Genomic DNA, 10,137 nt, shown 5'->3' with positions numbered 1-10,137 from the left:
AGTAATGCAATTAAAATTGGCATTTGTAAAAGTATATTTTGATCTGCATTCCTGTTTTTCCCACTGTGAAATCACATTAGGAAACAATGTCCTGCTAATTAAAGCTTTGTCACCCATAAGACCTAGGTGAATTGCATTTGTAATCGTCTCTGAGGCAGAAACAATTTCTTCGGGGGAAACTTATCAAAAGTCTGAGACTGGATCATTTACAACTCTGTTAATAAATATAAAGGAGACTGCTCTTGATATATGATTGGTGTGTTCTTATCCCTAAACTCAGTTTCAAATGTCACTGGATCTGAAAATAAATGCAAAAAATGTTTTGTATTTACATATTAAGAGCAATCAGGGGATAGTGATGCTATTGATTTTTCTGACATAGATTGAGGGGTCTGAGAAAAGTCACAATATGAGCTTCCAATGCAGCAATGAATTCTACCTAGCTAGATTAAAGGGGGCAAGTAAAATGGCTCACTTGCCTTTGTTCCTGCGATTACATGAGATTTACCTGCAGGATTAAAAATCCTGGATGAAACAGCCCTTTGATTCCTGTCTGCTTTGATGAATATGGGTAACTAGAACAATTTAAAAACTACACAATTTTGACACAATGAAATTAGGAGAGCCAATAACTAGGAATTTTTGCACTTGGGCAAGTGATAGAAACCACACTCTCATTAAGATGTTTAGATCAAGGGAGTGGTTAGCTCTGTACTGACTGCCTAGAATTGCTGACAACATCATGACCCCTCCACCATTTTGTCTGTAGTCCTTCCCTGGGGTTTAGTTTATCCAAATCAGCATCACCATATAGGATCTCTGTCCTTTTCAATCTTCCTGGGCTGAGACCTGGGAGGATACAAAAGATGCTCTCCCACCATCCTAAGCCCTGTATCCTAGGAAACACACGTTGCCAAAGCAACACTCTAGGATGCTGGGAGGAAGAAGTGGGTGTGGAAGGAGGCATGTCTATGGCCAGAAGGAAGAAAGAGTGCCACTGCTCACCACAGGGGCTGCTGGGATCACAGTGGCCCCCAACCCAGGACCAGCACCTTGACTCCTACTTCTCGCAGGCTGTGGTTGTTGCCATTTCCAAGATGGCAATGTCTCTGGCCTCCAATACCTATGACAGGTAGAACTGGGAGGATGGGCACTTGCCTATTCTGTTTCAGACCTGTCTTGGAGAAAACTCTATATCCAGATGATCAAAGAAAAGTATGAAAAAGAATGAAAAATTTGTTCCAGGCTGTTGACAGTGTTCTGTGGGTTCCCTGGTGTTCCCATGTGTGTGTCAAACCTGCCACAAGCTAAAACATATATGTCAGATCCATCTTTTGGACTTAGAATGTGGCTTACCCTTTCAAGTTCAGGAGTAAGGACTTTCCCTTAAAGACAACATGCTGTTGTCTGAGGAGAACAAAGGATACTACACCTAGAATGTTGAGCAAGAGATTCCTAACTGAAGGAGCTCAGCCAGTTGGTGTCCTTAGGAAGCCTACAGCAACCAGTGGCATACTGGCTCAGACTGCACCTTACTACTGCAAACGGAATCATCCTCACATTTTGTTTTCCTTCTGGGTGGAAGGAGAATGTAAAAGAAGAATAGTGTGTCCATACAGATGTAAGAAGCTTATGGACCCTCATGATCCTCTTGCTGATGAGACCATTAAAGATCACTAATATGGTATTAACGATCCTGTGGCAGATAAACTTCTGAAATTGGCTGCAACAATACCTTGTCTGGATCCCCCAGATGATAAGTCCCTTACCACACTATATATTAGTGGCCTGGGAAGTACAGTTGGTGTGACTGATCTCAAAAATCACTTTTATTGGTTTGGCGAGATCTCAAGGATAACAGTTGTATAGAAGCAGCAATATACTTCCATCCAGTTTGTTACAAGGTAAGCTGCAAAGCTGACTGAGAGAAGTCTTTCAACAAACTGATAATAAATGGACATGGGCTTAATGTAAAATGGGGAAGATCCCCAGCAGCGAGAAGAAAAGGAAAAGAAAAAGAAGGAACCACGGTTTCTAGAATTAAGCTGGAGCCTGTCCTAGGACTTTCTGGAGCCCTTCCTACTCTTCAAGCAGCTAAATAAGAACCCTTTGTCAATTATTTTAATCTCCCTCCAAGTGGTCCTATAGAATTTATTAATATTATCTTGCCCCCTTTTCCTGGGATTGCACCTCCACCACCACCAGGTTTTGGACCATACATGTTCCACCCAATGGGACCATCACCTACCTTAATGCCACCTACAGGACCCATCTACTATCCTTTGCAGGATCCCCTGAGGATGGGGGCTCACACAGAATAGCACAACAGTCAGTCCCTAACATCCTATGGGAGCTAAGTGTCAAAGTGAATAAAGTGCTAGGTCCAAAGTCAGGAAGACCTGAATTCAAATCTGTCTTTAGACACTTAGTATCCTATTTGCCTTAGTTTCCTCATCTGTAAAATGAGCTGGAGAAAGAAATGGCAAACCACTCCAGTATTCTTGCCAAGAAAACCCCAAACAGAGTCATAAAGAGTTAGGCATGACTGAACAATAACAACCCTAATATCCTGATACAGCGTATGGGTGCTGAGGAAGAAAGGCACTTTAGAAATGTAATAAACATTGGAGTAAATGTGTTTTTTTGTTAAGATATTTATGCCAGCCCTCCATCAGTAGATTCATTTTGGGGGGGGAGGTTGTTTTTATTTTTTTAATTTTTTTTCTTTTAGTAAATTAATTATTTAATTAATTAATTAATTAATTTTTTTAGTGAGGCAATTGGGGTTAAGTGACTTGCCCAGGGTCATACAGCTAGTAAGTATTAAGTGTCTGAGGCCGGATTTGAACTCAGGTACTCCTGACTCCAAGGCTGGTGCTCTATTCACTGCACCACTGAGCTGCCCCAGTAGATTCATTTTGACTAGTTATTCCTGCTAACTAGCTGCTAAAAGGACTGCTGTTAGTTTTCTTTAAATAGCTAGTAAGTATCAAGTGTCTGAGGCTGGATTTGAACTCAGGTACTCCTGAATCCAGGGCCGGTGCTTTATCCACTGCACCACCTAGCTTCCCCCTCCTGTTTTAATTGAAGTCCCATTCTTTTTTTGTGTGTGAAGTAATTGGGGTTAAGTGACTTTTCCAGGGTCACACAGCTAGTGTCAAATGTCTAAGGCTGGATTTGAAGTCAGGTTCTTCTGAATCCAGGGCCAGTGCTATATCCACTGCACCACCTAGCTGCCTCTAAAGTCCCATTCTTTAGGAAACATTTGTATATAATTATTTTTAGGCCATACAGTTGCAGAGTTGTGGAGTGGGAGGAATCAGGTTCAAATAGGAAATTATAGTTATAGGGAGCCTATGAAAACTCCTTATAGATGGCTGTTCTTAGTGTCTTTGGATACAAACCACTCTCTTGCCTAGGAATCAAGGAAGTCGGTGGCATCTCCAACCTGATGTAACCTCACATGCAGGCAGGCTATTTCCATCTTTCAATGAAGACCTCAGGAAATTGCATTAAGTATATATCCTTGAGCTATCTTCTGCTAAATCCTTTAAATATAATTGTGTCTTTCCCTAACCTTAGTATCCAAGTCCTCATTGCACCAAATGTCATAGCCTGCAAGAAGGAGTCTATAGTCTAATTCTTATACATACTCATAGGTGACAACAATGGCGAATTTAAAGGTTATTTTCAATCAATATAAAGTCAAGAGAAAAGCAAAGCCAGTATAACTAGGCTCATACAGAGCAGGAGAATGGGTATAAACAGTCAATTTGTTATTGTTGTTATTTAAAAACAATAGATCTGTGGTTTCATTGGCATAGGGAACTCTCAGTCTGAAAACTTGCTCCACAGATAGACATCTGCCTGTGGAACTTAGAGTCTTAAAGAGTTGCTTTAGGCACTGAGCAACTGAGTGCTTTAGGCACTGAGGTAACTTACCCACAGTTCCACAAACAGTACATGTCCATTAGGATTGGAATCCAGGTTTTTCTGACATCAGTTTTGGCCCACTAAGTTATTAATACTTAGAGGCTCTCTAAAGAAAAGTGTTCAATAAACTCAAAACATTTTGATCTTGGATACTTATGTTATTAGAAAATGATTATAAGACATGTTGAAAGAAAGACCTGGAAGTCATAAGAGATTCCAAAACCTTCAATACCCAACTCACATTGTAGAGGCACATTGAGATGGAGCTCCACAAGCCCCAAGATGATGGAAGACAAGGCTCTAAAAAAAAGTGGCATAAAGATAGGGTATGCTGGAGTTAACTCAAGTTTTCGGCATGAGCCTCACAAATTGCTAAGTACTACAAACAGAGGATTGGTTTATTTATTATTTGTGGATTTCCTAGACATAAGAAAATGATGGAAGAAATGTTCATGCAGATCAAACTTAAAAGTGGCTCATGTGTACATTTTTTTCCTCAGAGATCTGGTTGTTGAACATGTACTAGTACATCCCTGCATGGAGAAAATGAAGCTGACCCCCCAATTTGCCAAGGATTAAGGTGCTGACAAAGGAGAATGAGATGCAACGAGTTAGCTCTATAAAGGGCAATTCTCAGGCCACCGAGAGGTGAGAGGAGGAAAAAGGGGGAGAAGGTATAAAGATGTCAGACTAGAAACAATAAATCAGATGATATCAGAACGTGGAAAAGGAGGAGGACTTAGATGCAGAACAAGAAGAAACGGGTGAAAAGAAAAGCAGAGGCCAAGTAAAGCAATACAGGTGGAAGAAGGAAATGAGTTCTGTCAAGAGGATTCTAGGAAAAAGCAAACTGTGAGCTAGAGGAAAAGCATAAGCCTTCCCTTTTAGAGAGTGGAAATCACTGACAAGACACTGATGGCAAAAACAAGAATCCTAGGAAGCACCCAGCATCAGAACAGTGGAAATAGAACATGGGAAAGAGGTTGCTGTTTGCTCCTCTCTAAAACCCCATGGTTGTTCCTTTTTGTACTCTGCCTTTCTCATCCTTTATTTCTCTCCAGGAGGGGAAAAAGGCAGAAAATAATTTACAATCATGGATTATCAGTACCCACAGTCCATCTGTTTAGCTTAACCACTCCAGAATGTGCGAAAGCTTGTGTGTTTGGGGAGATGGGCACCATTATATATCAATGAAACAGATTGATGCCTAAAACCTTGGGTTCACTGTTAAGTTCCACTGGCAATGGATGGTATGATCCTGCTTGGAAACACCCCCATGCATTCAACTTAGAGGATCCTTTATTTTTTCCCCCAAAGCAGTCAATTGTTTCTAGAACAAGCATTCGTAGTACATATCCCCACAAAGGATGGGCACAGACATCCAAAAGTGAAACCTCTAAAACTCACTGGCTATAGAATTTTATAGAATTAGAAACACTGGACTGCTTAAAACTCATCCTGGCATTCATTGTTGCAAAATGATTGGATTCATGTCTCATCAAATTTACATTGTGCAGCCTGAATGTAGTATGATTAGGCATTATTTTAACAACTACATTAAAATACAATTTAAAATAAAATGGCCCTTCATATCATACTAATATCAGTGTTTTAAATAACAAAGGGGATTTTTTTTAAAAGGAAAGGATTAGCATTTAGTTTCAATCAGTACAAGCAATACGATTCCAGTTGGTGTCTCAAAGATTCAGGATTTTATTAATATTCCAGAGATGCATTTGTGTTGCCTCTGGGCACGCTGAAAAGCCACTTAAGCCGCACTTAAAGCAGCACTACAGGATCAAATTGATGTGCATCAACCATTTACAATAAAACTTGATTATTATAAAGGCATACATATTTGCATAATTACATGTTTGATTTTTTGATAATGCAGCATACACGGCGAAATGTTGCTCCATGTAGAAACACATCATCAAAAAGCACCATCTGCCGTACCATTTAATGCACTGCACACTGATCGAAAAATGGGGAAGATGGATTTCTGAGCATCAAAGGCAGGAGGGAAGCCTGAGTTGTATTTAAACAGGAAGTATGGCCAGTGAGGCTCCTTTAAATGGGGAAAACAAAATTCATCGAAAGCAGAGTTTAAAGAGCCCTCATCCACTTGCCTCCAAACATCAATGCAAACATTTAGAAGTCTGCAGCACCCAAAGATCGCACTCTGTTGGTATGGCATCACTGTATTCGGTCTGCTTTCAGTTCTGAGGACTATATTTGGAAATGGAACACTTTAGGATAATTGCTTGTAAACAGGGTTATCCTCAGAAGAGCATCCATTATGTAGGGCTAAGGATTATTGGGTTATTGTTTTTTTTTCTTTTTCTTTCCATGATTCATCTTGTTCCAAATTTCAGTTATAAATTTATTGGCTGAATGTTTGACTCTGTATGCAAATAAAAACAATTCTGTGATTACTGCTTTGTCAAGTATCAGACACATATGGTTGTTGATTTTTTTTTTTGGTGAGGCAATTGGGGTTAAGTGACTTGCCCAGGGTCACACAGTTAGTGTCAAGTGTCTGAGGCCAAATTTGAACTCAGGTCCTCCTGACTACAGGGCTGGTGCTGTGCCACCTAGCTACCCCATTGAATTTTTTTAAAAAAATAATCATAATGTTTCATTATTGATGAGATTGGGCAACAAATCACAATAGCAGGGCATTGAAAATATGATTGCACTTTTCTAGAAGGAGAATTGACCCCTAGTCATAGCATCTAGGACTCTTCAGGCTTTTATCACCTCTTATGGGGTCTATTGCCCATAGCCTCCTAATTGTGTTCACTGCCTCAAGCCTTCCTCATTTGAAATCCAGCCTTCACACATTTGCCAAAGTGATAATTCTAAAGGTCAGGTTTGTCTGCCATTGCCACTCTTCTGCTCAATAAACTCCAATAGCTCCCAACTGACTCTAAGATAAAATAGAAACTCCTTTTTGGCATGTAAATTTGGCATTTTTCTATCTTTTATGTTCTGGCTCCAGCCTACGTTTGCAGACATTACTTAAACACTCTATGCTTTTCTCTGTATATGACACTCTATTTGCTGTCTCAGTGCCTCTTACAGGCTGTCCTCATACCTGAAATCCACTAGCTACTCATCTCAACTTTCTAGACTCCCCGGCTTCCTTCAAGGTTGAACTCAAGTGGTAAATCCTAAAGAAAACCTCAGTGCCAGTGATTACCTTCCTGGGGAATTATTTTGATTCTACTCAGTATGTATTTTGTAATTCCTTGAACAAGTCAAGGAACATTTAGTAAATAATCATTGTGTACAGGAAAATGTTCTAGGATCAGGGAATACAAAAACAGGCAGAAAGAAAAACAGTCACTGCCCTTTTGGGGAGGGGGGCAATGAGGGTTAAGTGACTTGCCCAGGATCACACAGCTAGTAAGTGTCAAGTGTCTGAGGCCGGATTTGAATTTGGGTACTCCTGAATCCAGGGCCAGTGCCTTCTTGCTGCCCCAGTCACTGTCCTTAAGGAGCTTACATTCTAATAGGGGAAAATAAGACATGTAGCAAAGGATATTATTGTGTATGTCTCAAAGGGATGTAAGAATAGATACACCCCTAGGAGCATTTCCCCTAACCCTTCTCCAAAGGAAACTTTAATTCCTGTCAGAAAGGGAAGTAGCAGGTTGGTGCCAGAGGAATCTCTGTGTTCCCTAGGGAGAAAGGCTACCAGGCCAGAATTATATCTATCTGCTTGCTTAACCATTATAAGTGTAGGAGTTGTACAATTTAGGTTCAAGCTAAACTCTTGATTGATGTCTATTAAGAGAAGAGGAGGCCCAAGCTTTATATCCAAAGCATTGCTCCTTGTTCCAAACATTAGTTGCGCAATGAAAACACATAGCTGGTATCCAAGAAACCTATTTAAGTTAGTAATAGGACAGAAATCAGAGAAAGTGTACATATGAGCATATATACCAGAAAATACAGATTGAAGGAGCTCTCCCATTAGGAGTGAAGTAAGTTAGCTCAATTAAGAGAGAGAAAGTCCCAGCTCTCACCTCATGGGGAACCTACCCAAAGTCTCTGGTGGAGTAAGCCAAGAATAATGAAATGATCAAAGTTCTATATCAACGTCTTTGCAGAATCTGTCTCTCCATCAAAGGGAGACTCTTTTCTCAAGAAATTTAAGAATAGCCATCTTCTCTCTTGAAGCTGGAAGAAAGAAGAAATCAAAGAGACTGGAGAAACCCAATCTTTCTTCTGTCCACTCTTGCCAATTCTGCCCTGCCCTTCTCACAGAGGTGACATTGATCTCCATGAATAAGGAATGTCATTCTAATAGACTTTGGCATTCAGGTGATATGCATAAAAAGAAGCTGAAAAGGTAGGGGGAGTAGAAGTAGTTGGTTCCACATGCAGAGGAATATTTTATTTTAAGTATGGAGAGACAGGAGAGCCTGGGGAGGAATGAAGTTATGGGTATTTTCCTCAAAATGGAGGTCATGGTATGAACCAGCTAAGAGGAGGAAGAGGATACATGGGGCAGGGCATATGTCCAATGTGAGAAGTTCAAGGATAGAGTAAACTTCCAGGGTGAGAAGACTTCTATGGAATTGTAAAGAAAGACCAAATAGTAAGGAGAGGGACCAGTGGAAGAAGGGAGGTGACCCTTGTAGAGGGATTGATGAATTCCATGGTGAGTGGTTCTGGAGACGATGGAGGTCCCAGGTATTGAGGGAAGTTCCAGGATGTGACATAATTTTATAATACAGAAAGTCAGGAATAGGGCAATCAGAAGAAATAGAATAGGAAAGAGAAGACCATATAGAGAAAAAATATGAAGGTGAAAGAACTTTGGGTGATACCAACACTCAGTGGTTAACTTGGGTGAAAATCTAAAAAAGGGTAGAATCATACAAATAGAAGGAGAACCAGGAAAGCAGTGATAAAAAATGTAGAGGTAACTGTAATTAGCAGTAACTTAAAATAAAATCATTTATGGTTTTGACTAAGATACTTAAAGGAGGGTCAAAAAGAAACATACATGACAGTGACACTTAAAGCATTAAGCTTTTATTATTTTAGCATGTTTTAAGTCACAGAAACAAAAGGTTAAGGCCTAACAGGAGAAATCAGAGAGGGGTAACAAAGGAAATAAAGAACTAGGGAAGTCATCCACGATGGTCTTTTCACAGGAGGATAAACAGGGTGAATCATGGCTGTAGGCTTGGCATTCCCAACTTTTTTCAGTCTTTTTGTTTTCAATTGTGTCCAACTTTTTGTGACCTCATGTGGAGTTTTCTTGACAAAGATACTGGAATGGTTTGTCATTTTCTTCTCCAGCTCATCTTCCAAATGAGGAAAACTGAGGCAAACAGGGTTAAGTGATTTGATCAGGGTCATACAGCTAGTAAGTGTCTGAGGCTGGATTTAAACTAAGGAAGAACAGTCTTCCTGACTGCAGGCCCAGAACTCTATCCACTGACCTACCTACCTACCTCTTCCCAACTTTATCAGCTCACTATCACTCCTATTCAATATAGGAAGCAGTCTTCCAATGGGAAGGAGTCTTACTTCCTCCACAGGAGGGCACTTTAATAATGGAGTTGAAGAACATGGGTTTTAAGAAGGAGGTAGATAAGTTATTGCTCTTATATAACTGATTGGTTTCCCATACCTGATTTGATTGACAAGAAGATACTAGGGACGGGCTCCAAGAAGCCTATACTATAAAAGTGTGAAGCATGGACATACTCAGAAGCTTCAAGAATAGGGAAAAAGGCAGGGTGGGGGTGTTCAGAATAGAGTCAGAGGCAACTCACCTTGAAATGGACCAGGACCCCAAACCAGAAAGTTCCTTGGAACATCACAGTATGGAAAGGACCATCCATCACAAGAAATACCCTTACGTAGCTCTGCTGAAATTGAAAATTCTGAAAGAAACCAGATTTCAGACACTTACTAGCTTTGTGACCCTGGGCAAATCATTTGGCCTTTGTTTGTTTCACTTGCCTTATTGGTAAAATGGAGATAATAATAGGACCTATCTTCCAGAGTTATTGTGAGGCTCCAATGAGATATTTGTAAAGCTCTTACCATAATGCCTCACATGTAAGTAGGTACTTAATAAATGTTTGATATTTCCCTGTTATCTAAACACCTGAACCCTGACGTTCAGGACAAAAAATACCATTATCTTGTCTGTAACCTATATCCTTGCTATCAAATGTG

General features: G+C 40.1%; 1 pseudogene; it reads left to right on the top strand.

The window, feature by feature from the left end:
* Positions 1-1,097: 1,097 nt before the first annotated feature.
* LOC122755187 lies at positions 1,098-2,321 on the top strand (annotated as a pseudogene).
* Positions 2,322-10,137: the final 7,816 nt, after the last annotated feature.

Source organism: Dromiciops gliroides, chromosome 4 (genome assembly GCF_019393635.1).
Source record: "Dromiciops gliroides isolate mDroGli1 chromosome 4, mDroGli1.pri, whole genome shotgun sequence".
Taxonomy (NCBI): domain Eukaryota; kingdom Metazoa; phylum Chordata; class Mammalia; order Microbiotheria; family Microbiotheriidae; genus Dromiciops; species Dromiciops gliroides.
The sequence above is the reverse complement of the archived record's forward strand: the minus strand, read 5'-3'. Positions and strand labels throughout refer to the sequence as shown.